Here is a 12,840-nt window from a genome sequence, read left to right as displayed (position 1 = left end):
GCAAGCCGGCAGCAGCAGCACAGCATGGGGCAGCCGCGGGATCATCAGCAGTGCACAAGCGAGCAGTGGAGGAGTCAACGGGACTCAGGAGCAGCAGAGGGCAGGCCGGCAGCGCCGTAGATGACAGTAAGATAGCGGCTGGCTGCTTCAGCACTTCCCTCCTGCTCTCTCCCACTGCTCCCCGCTGCGCTGTTTACTTTAATAGAGCTCAGGCTGTATCTCAAACCCCCCTCAATACAGACACCAAAGCTGCCGCTGCTTCATAAAATTGTTCCCCTCCCCACTGCCTTATAACATTTTTATGACGCAGTAATGAGGGTGCAGGAGGAGAGGAACAATTATTTTTATAAAGCAGCAGCAGCAGCAGCGTGGAGAGAGGGAGGGAGGGAAGAAACAAGAAGGATTACAAGTTTGAGAAAGCAAGTTTTCTAGCGCTAAACTTTCTAAAGTACCATCTGAATTGTAATTTGGATAGCTCCGCCCATGGCCCGCCCCATTTACATGCTGTAACGATCAGATCAGGTGATCGATCAAATTAACGTATGCCTCCTGTTATGATTATCTGTTCAATCAATGTATGTCTGGTATGTTTGGTAAAATCATGCCGCCTGTGATTATTATGTGGGAGATCAGAACATGTCATGTATTATGTGTGTGGACTATTGGTGACCCAGGGAGTGTAGCCATCTGTGGACTCCTCTGGAGTTAGGATGTAAGATAAGAGCTGAGACCCCTCATAAACCAGATTGGGGGGGAGAGCAATAGTGTCCAGCCAACCGGCCAAAGTGGCTCTGGCCCTGCACTAAATGACCTCTTATCACTTGAGGAATGTATAAGATCTACTTCAAAGCAGGGACAAATTCTTTATGGGAAAGATCTAGGGACCTTCACTAGGCTCAGCAAGGGAATGGTTAAAAATCCCAAGGGTGGGAGGGATGAGGGAGGCTGCAGATAAAACCTCTGTACCTTGGGATAGTCAGCGTCACTACCTGGGGGTCGAGCAAGCAGGCTGTAGGCGACGAGAGATTTCTTGTGGAGGACCCCCCCACTCCAGGATTGTAGGATACGGTTCTGTCTTTTTTTCCTTTTATTTTATTTGTGAAATTTGCATTTAAAACTTGTGTGTACTTTTAAAAACATTGTAAAATCTTGTAACTATTTTCTAAAGCTCTGTAGTATTTCTAGGAATAAATAATACATATTCCCAGTTCTGGTTCTGTGTTCCTAAGACTCATTAGCCTCATAAGAGAAAGGCTGGAAAACGTTACCATTGTTATCTTGTATTGTGTGGTCAGGGGCGAGCCAAGCCGCCCCTTGCGCAGTTTCAGGCGCTAAAATCAGGTTTTGGCTGGTGGCAGTGTACCTCAAGGAAAGGACCCGAGTGTCCTGAGTGAACCCCAGTCACGGCCGGCGCTGCTCAGATTGACATATCGGAGCAGGCGACCGGTGGGTCCGTGACATTTGGTGGCAGCGGTGGGATGGAGAATTCATTTTTCTCTTTAAGAACTTAAGTGAGTGTGGGTAGAATTTTGTGAGAAATACCCACATCACCAGAATCAGAATTCAGAGCTTTACTATAGTTTTAAAAGTCACACAGTGAGTGCAATTTCTGTTCCCTCCCTTCTCTTGTTTTTCTTTCCTATCATTTTATTTGACAAGTGTGAGACTCAGGATGGCTGATTACCAGCAGATGAGGAGAGATGACCTGGCGGTCGTGTGTGTTCGGAGGAATATCCCTTGGTCTGGCCAGAGTAGAAAACGTATGATTCAGGCACTAGTGGATGCCGATCGGACTCTAGCTGCTGGAGGAAACCAGTCCATGGACAATCCTACCCCAGGGGCTCAGTCAGCACTGGACAGTACAAACGATGCCGTGCCAGGGTCAGACACTTCTGCTGGACCCAGCAAGTCTACACTGCAGAGCGACCTTCTAGCTGCTAGCAGGCAATTGAAGAATGTGAACCCCGTATTCGCTTTGCAGCTGGTGCAGTTCTGCCAAGGCATTGTCGACAGAGAGGCTGCGGAGCGCAAAGCCACTGTGGACAGAGAGGCTGCGGAGCGCAAAGCCGTACGGGAGGCTGCAGAGCGTCAGGCCCAGCGTGAGTACCAGTTGGAACTGGTGAGGCTCAGGGGGCTGATCGCTGTTGGTGAACCAGTGGAGGATGATACAGGGCATCATGATGGCGAACCTTTACGTGAGACTTTATCTGCCGTGGCTACTGAGTTAGCAGGAGATGGGCTTCGTACTGAACTTTTACTGTCTGCAGAAGTAAATAATGTGTTGGAACATGATGTGGACTCTGTTATCAATCATGGGGAGCCTAACAAGGGACAGAGGTCCCAAATGACCGCTGACGCGAATTTCACCGGACCGCGTCATGCACAGTTCCCTGTCTTGGAAACAGACAGAGGAAGCCAAGTGAGTGTCAGCTTGGTTGTGAGTAATGAGCTGGCCCTGGACACTACAACCGATGCTCAGAGAGGTGACATCTCTGCTAGCACCAGGGAGACTGTAGGATGTGTGGCAGTCAGGGAGACTGCAGAGTACCAATCCCCTACAGCACCAGAAGAGCCCAGTGGGTATATTGACCCAGTGGAGGATGATGATATGTTTACCCTACTGAGCACAGAGGAACTAACGGAAGAATGCCAGCTGCAAGGTATCTCCTGCCACAACCATACTCGTGGGGAGATGATCACGCAGCTCACCCAGGCCAGTTACGATGGGTGCAATGCCTTCAGCCAGTATCGTGCAGCATTTCGTTTCTGGGGTCCATCCGCGTCTCCTTGGGTGCTTCTGAGAGAACTGGGACAATGTTACAAATTTGCGCAGCAGGAGGTCGATGCTTGGAGAAAGCTGGATACCCCATTTTGGGGAGATCAGTGCCGCCGGATAGGTGTGGAGTGGCGTCGCCTAGAACAGCTGCTGTTACCAGCTCTGGAAGCAAAGTTCCAGTTTAAACGGTTGGGAGAAGCAGAAGCTGAGGATGTCAGCAGCTTGCTCTCACCAGGAATGCCCCACCAGGACAAGGTAACTCTGCCTACTACAGTCGTCATGGAGCCTGCTCAGGAGACCTCACATCACAAGGCCCAGTTTAAACTGCTGGAAGATGTGAGCAGCATGTTCCCACCCGTTGCTCCAGATTTGTTGCCGGAACGGGCTGACTGCATAGTGAAAGTATGCAGGGGAGAGACTATGTCGGAAATAGGAATGGGACTTTCTGACTGTATGTACACAAGTATGTGTGGGACTACTGATGTGGGACTTTTATTAACTCCACACATATCTGTCGCTAACCCTTCTGAACCATATGATGCATCTCAGGTAGTATGTAACCATGCTGAACATTGCAATGTTGTTATTTTGTGTGAAGCCCCTGGGATGATCTGTGATAGTGCCGTACCTTCGGTAGAGGTGGAGGGTGAGTTAGAGACAGGTATAGTGGGTAATCCTTGCCAGTTTGTGGGGTTAAATGAATGCCCTAATCTAGTGGGGAATGAGACACCCTCACTCACCAGTGGTAGGAGTGCTGCTGGTGATGTCATTAGGGTTGCTGTGCTAGAAGTTAACCCTGTTCTTCCAGTGATGTCTGGTTGTGACATGGTGCCATGGGACGCTAACTGCACCAATGGGACCGATCTGAGTTGGTTGCAGGCAGAGCATGTACCTGCCAATAAGTTACTGGTGACAACATGCTCAGATAACGTCATTCCTGCTCAGAGACAATGGGATCCAGATATAGCGGGTTTGCCACGGTGCAATTGTAAGCCAGCAGGATGGGCCCCATGTGTTGTGGAAGATGCACAGGCTAATTTGCAGGTATTGCAGGATGTCTCCCCAGGTTATGATATTGATGTTACTGTTGATAATGTGATGTCTTGCGCTACTGTGGGAAATGTGGTACCAGGTATAATAAGTGACCCGGTGGGTCCTGCGTGCACTGTAGACCTGTCAGATAGGGAGAGAGTGTCCCTTACTGCAGCTTTCCCCCCAAACCCCCCTCCTTACTGTAGCCACACAAGAACAGATACAGGAACACAGCAGGGGTTACCTCCAGACACTGAGAACCCTCCAGAGAGTGCATTTTTCCAGCATCACTGGATAACGGATGCCTCTCCTGAGAACCTCAGTGGCACCACCCCAGGCACAGAACCTGCGGGTCTGGGAGGGAAGGTCAGGCTCAGGAAGGTGTCCTGGACTGCCATGGAAAGCTCGGCTTTCCACGCGGAACTGAGAATTAACCCTGCACAGGCTGCCCCATACCTGGGAATAGGGAAAGATACCCCTGGGTACAGTGAAAGGGTTGTTTTAGGAATAGAGCCAGTGGCTAGTAGGGAAGCTGCTGTGTGTAACCAGAAGGGTGGGAGGGCCCGTGAAGCACAGGTAAACTCAGCTATATTAACCTCAGGAAAGCTGAGCTGGGATGTTCCCAAGACAGGGGACAAGGACCTGCTGGTATTCCCCCTTGCAGAAACGTGCCCCCCTTCACAATTCACACACACAGACACAGAGAGCGAATCTCCTCACAAAAGGATGAGGTGTGAGGTGTTGAGTGAGTGGACCTTCCCCCCAGTGAAGGGGAGGGGGGGTCAGTCAGCTCAGGAGAGGTGCTGGGAAGACATGTTTAAGTCTGTATATAGTGCTGGGAGGATGCCCCACACCTGTGGTATAGTTAAACGTGCCGAGTTACGAGTCCCAGGGGGATGGCCATTTGGGGTGTGGCGGAATGGTCTGGTACTGATCTCAGTGAGTAAGGCCAAACTGCCAGCTGCAGGGGAGAATCCGAGTCCAGGAGTCCGACGCACAGCTGTGGTGGGCTGTGTCAATACCAGCCGGGAAGGGCACAGCTCCCACTATATCAGTGTGCTCACAGACTATGGGTTCGAGGACACCTGTGTGCTTTTAGTTTGCAATCTCCTGCGAGAGGGACAGGGACTATGCCCATTGCCCACCCTAGCCACGGCTATGGCGTCAGGTGGTGCCATGACAGACGTCAAGTATAGTGAAGTGATTAGTACAGATCCCGCAGAATCAGTGGCAGTCTGTCTCCGCACAGAGACCACTTCTACCCGTCCAGGTGATGTAGTTACTAGCGCACTGATGAGACGGTGACGTGGGTCACCGCCTCTGTGCGCCATTTTAAAAGGGGGAGGTGTAACGATCAGATCAGGTGATCGATCAAATTAACGTATGCCTCCTGTTATGATTATCTGTTCAATCAATGTATGTCTGGTATGTTTGGTAAAATCATGCCGCCTGTGATTATTATGTGGGAGATCAGAACATGTCATGTATTATGTGTGTGGACTATTGGTGACCCAGGGAGTGTAGCCATCTGTGGACTCCTCTGGAGTTAGGATGTAAGATAAGAGCTGAGACCCCTCATAAACCAGATTGGGGGGGAGAGCAATAGTGTCCAGCCAACCGGCCAAAGTGGCTCTGGCCCTGCACTAAATGACCTCTTATCACTTGAGGAATGTATAAGATCTACTTCAAAGCAGGGACAAATTCTTTATGGGAAAGATCTAGGGACCTTCACTAGGCTCAGCAAGGGAATGGTTAAAAATCCCAAGGGTGGGAGGGATGAGGGAGGCTGCAGATAAAACCTCTGTACCTTGGGATAGTCAGCGTCACTACCTGGGGGTCGAGCAAGCAGGCTGTAGGCGACGAGAGATTTCTTGTGGAGGACCCCCCCACTCCAGGATTGTAGGATACGGTTCTGTCTTTTTTTCCTTTTATTTTATTTGTGAAATTTGCATTTAAAACTTGTGTGTACTTTTAAAAACATTGTAAAATCTTGTAACTATTTTCTAAAGCTCTGTAGTATTTCTAGGAATAAATAATACATATTCCCAGTTCTGGTTCTGTGTTCCTAAGACTCATTAGCCTCATAAGAGAAAGGCTGGAAAACGTTACCATTGTTATCTTGTATTGTGTGGTCAGGGGCGAGCCAAGCCGCCCCTTGCGCAGTTTCAGGCGCTAAAATCAGGTTTTGGCTGGTGGCAGTGTACCTCAAGGAAAGGACCCGAGTGTCCTGAGTGAACCCCAGTCACGGCCGGCGCTGCTCAGATTGACATATCGGAGCAGGCGACCGGTGGGTCCGTGACACATGCCATAAATGGAGAGGGGCCATTGGTGGAGCTATGCAAATTACTATTGAGTGCTCCCACGCCCCTCTCTCCCGCAAAGCCCAGCTAAGAAGTCGGCAAGTATGGCCCATGGGGAGCACACAGGCCATACTTGCCTACCCTCCCGGAATGGCCGGGAGGGTCCCGCAAATCGGGTCCCCCGGGAAGGGGGGCAAGTCTCCCGCATTTCCCAACAGCCCCGGCTCCCCCTCTCCCCGCGGTCTAAAAACTATGACTTTCGCGGGTCCGCGGGGAGGGGGCGGGGCTAAATGACGCAATTCGCGGCATTTCGCAGCATTTTTAGCCCCTCCCCCCACCCACCGACCCGCAAATTGAGTCTTCAGCCCATCATGGGGGCGGGGCTTGATGACATCACATGTGCCCCGCCCCCCAAACGAAGCCTCTACCCGCCCCCTTTCACTCCTCTCCGGGCTTCTCCCGGAAAGGAGTATGCCAAAGTCGGCAAGTATGACACAGGCTGCCCCACCAGTAGTTACACCACAGCAGGCAGCACTGCGCGGCTCTCAGCAGATGCACACTGACACGTCTTTTCTGTTACTGAATTGCGCCATTGCATAACTCTCACATTCCACATTTGTGTGAGGTAATAATAAGCCCCAGCCACCATTAGTACATGCAATGCTGCCACATTTACTTCCTCGGGAACCCCGGAAATGTGCATGGAGGTCACCCTGACCAGATTGCACAGTGGTCGCAGCACTATGGCCCTTATTCTGTTTGAAGCGGTAACGGCCGCATGCGGCCGTTCCGCCGATGTTTTCGGTCTGCGCATGTGCAGAGGCCACTCTGCGCATGTGCAGCCGAAATCGCCGTACACGTATTTTGTCCGCCGCAAAGGGGGTGGATAGGGGCGTGAGGGGCTACGAAGCCTCATTTGCATATGCATACGCCCCGCGTTTCATGGGCGTTCCCATGCAAACGCGGGGCGTACGCATGCTAATGAGGCTATGACGCGTGGGTACAGGGCGGGCATCTGACATCGCCGGATGTCAGCTGCCCGCCCCCATACAAGATTTCACACGGACAAGTGTCCGTGTGGTCTTGTGTTGCGGGACCTGGTGGAGCGTGCGGCCCTGCATTCGATGTTCGGCGACCATCGAATGCAGGGGCTGCTCCCACCATGGAGGAGGCGTATCCCCGTCCACAATCATGCGGATCGCCACATGGCCGCGTACGGACGGCCGTGGCGATCCGTATGGAAGGCGGGGATTCGTCTGGTGCGGTCGGAGCCGCATATGCGGCTCCGGCCGCACCGATCAGAATAAGGGCCTATATTTGGCTTATCGAAGGGACATTTTGGAGCCCCTGCCTCTACCAGTGCCTGTTGATACATAGGTGAAGGGAGTTTGGATAATGCTTTTGACAAACCTTTTTTTTTTCTTCAGGGAACCCACCATAGCGGAGTTTACATTTTAACATAAAAGATAATAAAGATTTATATATTCTTCTTATAATAATTATATTTTGACGATACATCAATCACACTCAACATTAAGGGCCTGATTCTGGTTCACTTGCAAAAACAAATTCTCTCTCCTATGGACAAAACCATGTGCACTGCAGGTGGGGCAGATGTAACTTGTGCAGAGAGAGTTAGATTAGGATTAGGGTGTTTTTTTTTTTACTTTAAACTGATATCTATATGGCAGTATAAGAATAAAGGGCCCCTTAAGGCCCCCATACACTATGCGATTTGGTCCTGATTTCACCTGATTCAGATGGATCGGGCAGTGAAATCAGGCCAAATCGCATGTTTATACACCCGGTCCGACCCGATGCGTGGTCCCGTACGCATCGGATCAGAGTCAGGAGGTTGGACCTGCTGCACATAAGATTTGCTAAATCTTATGTGCAGCCGGGCAGGGGACTCTGTGAGGTGGCTGGCGAGCCAGAGCAGGGAGCTGTGCTCCGGGCAGGTGGACGGAGCAGGCTGGTGGGGGATGCTGCTAGTAGGGCAGAGTCAGCGGGCGCTGTGGGGGACACAGAAGCGGCAGTAACGTAGAGCCGGGCAGGGGGAGCCAGGAGCTGTCAGTGCTGGAAAAAAAAATCCCATACAATGAATGGGTAGCCTGTGATTGGCTGAGTGCTCTCTCCAGCATATTGGTAATATCCAGTTGGAATTGTATGACCTCTTAGCAAACATAGCTCCAGAGATTAAAACTTATTTTGATTTATTACATATATTTTTTATTTGTCATATTATGTTTTGACAAGTTTATTGTGATGCATTTTATCAAGAACATTTGTTCTTTTATTAGAAATTAAAATATCCATCTTTTAAGAATACCGTCTTTTCTGGCACACTTTTTCTTTTAGCTAGGAAATGGGGACTGGTGTAAATGATATCTGGAAGCTGGTTGCTATCGGCAATTTCTCCAGTTATCTCTCTAGCAGGTTTGATACATGTCCCCTATATATCTTACAGAAGATGAGAGAACCTGAGGGAGATGGTCAGGGTTGGCATTGAAGGAAAACGGACGTGCTTTGTACGGTCAGAAAATCATACGATGGTTCATAAATTGCGTATGGAATATCGGGCGTATAGCAAATGGCGATCCATTCAAAAGTCACTCGCAGATTTACACAGGGGTTCTTTCTGTCTGGGCAGCGGCTATCTACTCGCGTCATCTGCAGCTTTGAAGATGAGCGATCATGCCTGAATTGGGCCCTATAGAGCCGCCGTCCGCAGTGCAGGTCCACAAGACACATTGAATATTCCCATTCGCTGCAGCTAACACTTCACAGCTTCACAGTGTAGTTACGATTTTGTAGACTAAACACGCAGCAGAACATGTGTGCAGGACTATTAACTAGACTTTTACAGCATATTTCTGGCTTGTTACAGCCAGCGTTCCCGGCGGGTGTGCGTTGCCTCGATTGACCTTTTATGTGTTATCAGTATAATAGTGTGTGATTGCTGCTGCACAGTAGTCCTGGTAAATGTTCACATTTATTTCCGTTGCTCTGAATTTATAGGAAAATAACGTCTCTGGTTGTATATAAATGTCAGAAGGAGAAATGAACACAGGCTCGATTCAGGCTGCATATATTCGTGGGGTAGCGAGCATGTGAACTCTGCCCTGACACTCCACTGAATGCACCGCCCTCGCCAAGCGAATGCCCATTCTACTATGCAAGCAGATGTGTTCTTACACATCCGCTGGCATGCGGTCACACAGAGGTATAGGGATGTCCTGTGAACAATGTCAGAGAACAATCATGACAAACACCTGTGGCAAAGGTGTGGACAGTCAGTACAGACCAATCAGTGAAACCTATCCAAATATGACATTCATTTAAGCATAGCCCACAGCACAGTATGGGAACCTATGAAAAAGGCCAAGCATGGGCGAAACGCGTTGGATCACCAGGAACAGACCTAAAATCTAATTGAAAAACTTACTGCAAGCAGGAGAATAAGAGCACGCCGCTCAAACTTCTCTGCTGCCCTGCGACACATCAGTGAGAGCACAGGTTCTTCCTGTCGAGCAGTGAAGCGCGAGATACTGAATTACCCCCACCAGCCGCCCAGGAACGGGAGACAGACAGCAGGACCACAGATTCACTGACAGACGCTTTATTTGTGACTTGAGACCATGTTGATCAGCTGACATTAGCAACCATTCCGCATCAAATAATATACAGAGACTTGATACATTATCTGGATATTGCTAATAGCAACCAGATTGCACAGAGACTTGAAACTTGATTTGGTATCGCCACTAGCAACCAGTTCAATACCCCTCCCCAGAACAAGGCCCCAAAAGTCCACCTCGGTCACCTGTAGCTGATCTTAGGTTCCAGGTTAGGAAAGGGGAGTCCCTAAAAGACACCCAATAACCACCAAGGGGTCAGCACGGAGTGATACTGCGCAGGACTAGTCAGAGATCTTTGAGATCATAGGCACGTTTAGATAAATATCACCTTTTTGCAAATAAAGCTTCCTTCACTGACATTCATCTGCTCATTTCTTCATTTCTGTTACAATACAATAGGAGAGCACGTAGTGGATTCTACCCTTATTTACTATACCCAGGAGAGTGGACGCCTCCACCACTAGTGGCAGCACTCCGGCACATTGAATTTAGCGCAGGCACCAGTCTAAACATCAATTCTGGGAGAGTAGGCAAATCTGCTTTTACTAGTTTAAACCCCGTCAAAATTTCTGTTTTAACAGCTCCCTCTGTCCATATTCAGCAAATTTGAAACAGATCATTATGCTTTCACTTTCTGTTAAGGAGTAATTTGGTTTGTCGAGTGACCTCTAGTGGTCACTGGCGGTACTTCACCTCAGAGGTGTGGAGTATTTAGCCTTTTATGTATAGACTTGTAAGCCCCGCTCAAAGCTAATGCTTCAAAAGTATCACGATCTAGGTAGTAAGACATCATTTCTTACCTCTGAAGTGTCTCTCCAGAGGTCACCTGATGCTGCAGCAATCCCTGCCTGTCATGTCTGCCTCTCAGCTCCAGGCTCCTGTGGCTTCCATTGCCGCCACCATTATCATAGGCCACAACCATGTGCTGTACAAACACTGTTTCCCTCCTTCCTTGGAAATGGGAGCGGCTATGTCCCTGTCACTTGTTTGTTCACAGCCAATCCTGAGCGTCCATCTATCTTTCTACTTGCCCAACCAATCACCACACACTGGGCCTTATTCGAGTTCACTCTTTCTGACAAAATCCTTCTTAGATGGACAAAACCATGTGCACTGCAGGGGGGCAGATGTAACATGTGCAGATAGAAATAGATTTGGTAATTTTTTTGGTGATTCTTTGCAGGGTAAATACTGGTTGCTTTATTTTAACACTGCAATATAGATCTCACTTTGAAGTAAAACCCCACCCAAATCTAATTAGATCTGCACAAGTTACATCTGCCCCCCTGCAGTGCACATGGTTTTGTCCATCTAAGAAGGATTTTGTCTGAAAGAGTGAACTCGAATAAGGCCCACTGACTGCTATAAGTATACTGGGTTGAGACCTGGGAAATTGCCTGTTCAATTATGTCTGCATCCTAGCTGCTATCGGAGCCTTTGCTCTCAAGACTCTAAACTAGTTCTGCTGTAGCTGATTCCAAGAATTCCTGTTATCTGTATTGTGCTCTCCCTCTGGGGCCCATTTATCATTGATCACATTTACAATGCGATCTGGGCGAAATATTACGAAAGGAGCACGTCTCTGCGAAGTGCTGACCGGGGGGGGGGTCTGTGCATCCGCGATTATGTGATGACCCCTGCCGACCCCGGTGACCACAGTGCGATGTGTAGCCCATAGGCTACAATGGGCTCTCCCGATAGCCCAGGGGTGCGAGGCCGGGCTGCCCGATGTTGCCCGATGTAGAAACCTATGGGAGATGCAGCCGGCGGCACTGCAGGGGGGATCGCAGCATCAGGGGATACATTCAGGGGATACTTGTGGCTAACCCCAGGAGACGGGTGTTTTCGGGGATTTAGCCGCAAATATTACTTGATAAATGGGGCCTCTGTCTCTAGCTGCTTCCAGGTTTCCTGCTCCAGTGAACTCTGCTTCTTCCAAGGACTTTTGTCATTCCAGTATGCAGCTAGCCTAGCTCCATCGATTCTCTCCAAACATCGATCTCCAAACATCGATCCCCACATCGATCTTCATTGGTTCCAGCCAATCTCCTCTACTAGCTTCCCAGCTAGTCTACAGTGACAATCAGTCATCATCAGTCTAACATCAGATTACCATCATTCTATTTCAACTCTCCATCAGTTCCAGGCTCCTGGTGCCATCCAAGCCTCGGGCGTGACAGAAAGCTAGTAGATGTAATTTTACTTGCTGCCAACAGATGGCAGTGTTTTAGAATCACACGGACAATAGACATTTATATGGGAAAGATAACGATTTGTGCAGGGGCGCTGGAATTCTGTTTGTCCACTATCTTCAGACTCTCCCAAGTTGACGCAATCGTCAAAAATGTTTCATGGAAAAAATGGAAAAAAAACTTACACAGTGGTGAAGGTGAACATTCATTCATATAAAGGTATCTTCATACTTGGATGGGGTCACGGGTTTAATGTGATAGAAAGGAACCCACACCTCGATATTTCTTATAGGTATGTTGTACCACACTCACATAGGAACAAAGTGGCTCTCTCACATAAAGGTATCTTTCTAGGGGTTTCTCTGTGGGAACGCTCTGACACTCCCAGGATATGTATCCGATATTAGGTACCACAAAATACAGGAAATTTTCTCAGTTTAAATATATTTAAAAACAGAAAAGTGAACATGTGACTTACAGGTACATGTAAATTTGCAGTACCCGAAAAGCGGTATATGGCCACTAACCGCCGGCCAGGTGTAACCCCCTGGCCTCTGGAAGGGCCTGTGCAGCTCATTTTGCCCACCACAACCCCCCTGACTACCTCCGCTGCACTGAACAAAGCAGGTCCCGGAGCGCAGGCTTATTCAACCCAGGACGCCGGCGGCCAATTTAAATGCTGCACCGGCTTTTGAGCCAATTAGAGCTCGCATACCAGCAGCCAATCAGAGCGGCTGCTGGTACGTGATTTTAATTGGCCGTCGGCATCCTGAGTTGAAGAAGCCTGCTCTCCGGGACCTCCTGGCTGCAGCTTAGCGGAAGAGGAGATGGGGGAGCAGGTGCCGGGTTACAGTAACTCAAGTGGGGAGGGTAGAGGGGGGCCCGAGCCCCAAAATTCCTGA

Source organism: Crinia signifera, chromosome 5 (assembly GCF_055691185.1).
Source record: "Crinia signifera chromosome 5, ASM5569118v1, whole genome shotgun sequence".
Taxonomy (NCBI): Eukaryota; Metazoa; Chordata; class Amphibia; order Anura; family Myobatrachidae; genus Crinia; species Crinia signifera.
Note: the sequence above shows the minus strand (reverse complement) of the source record.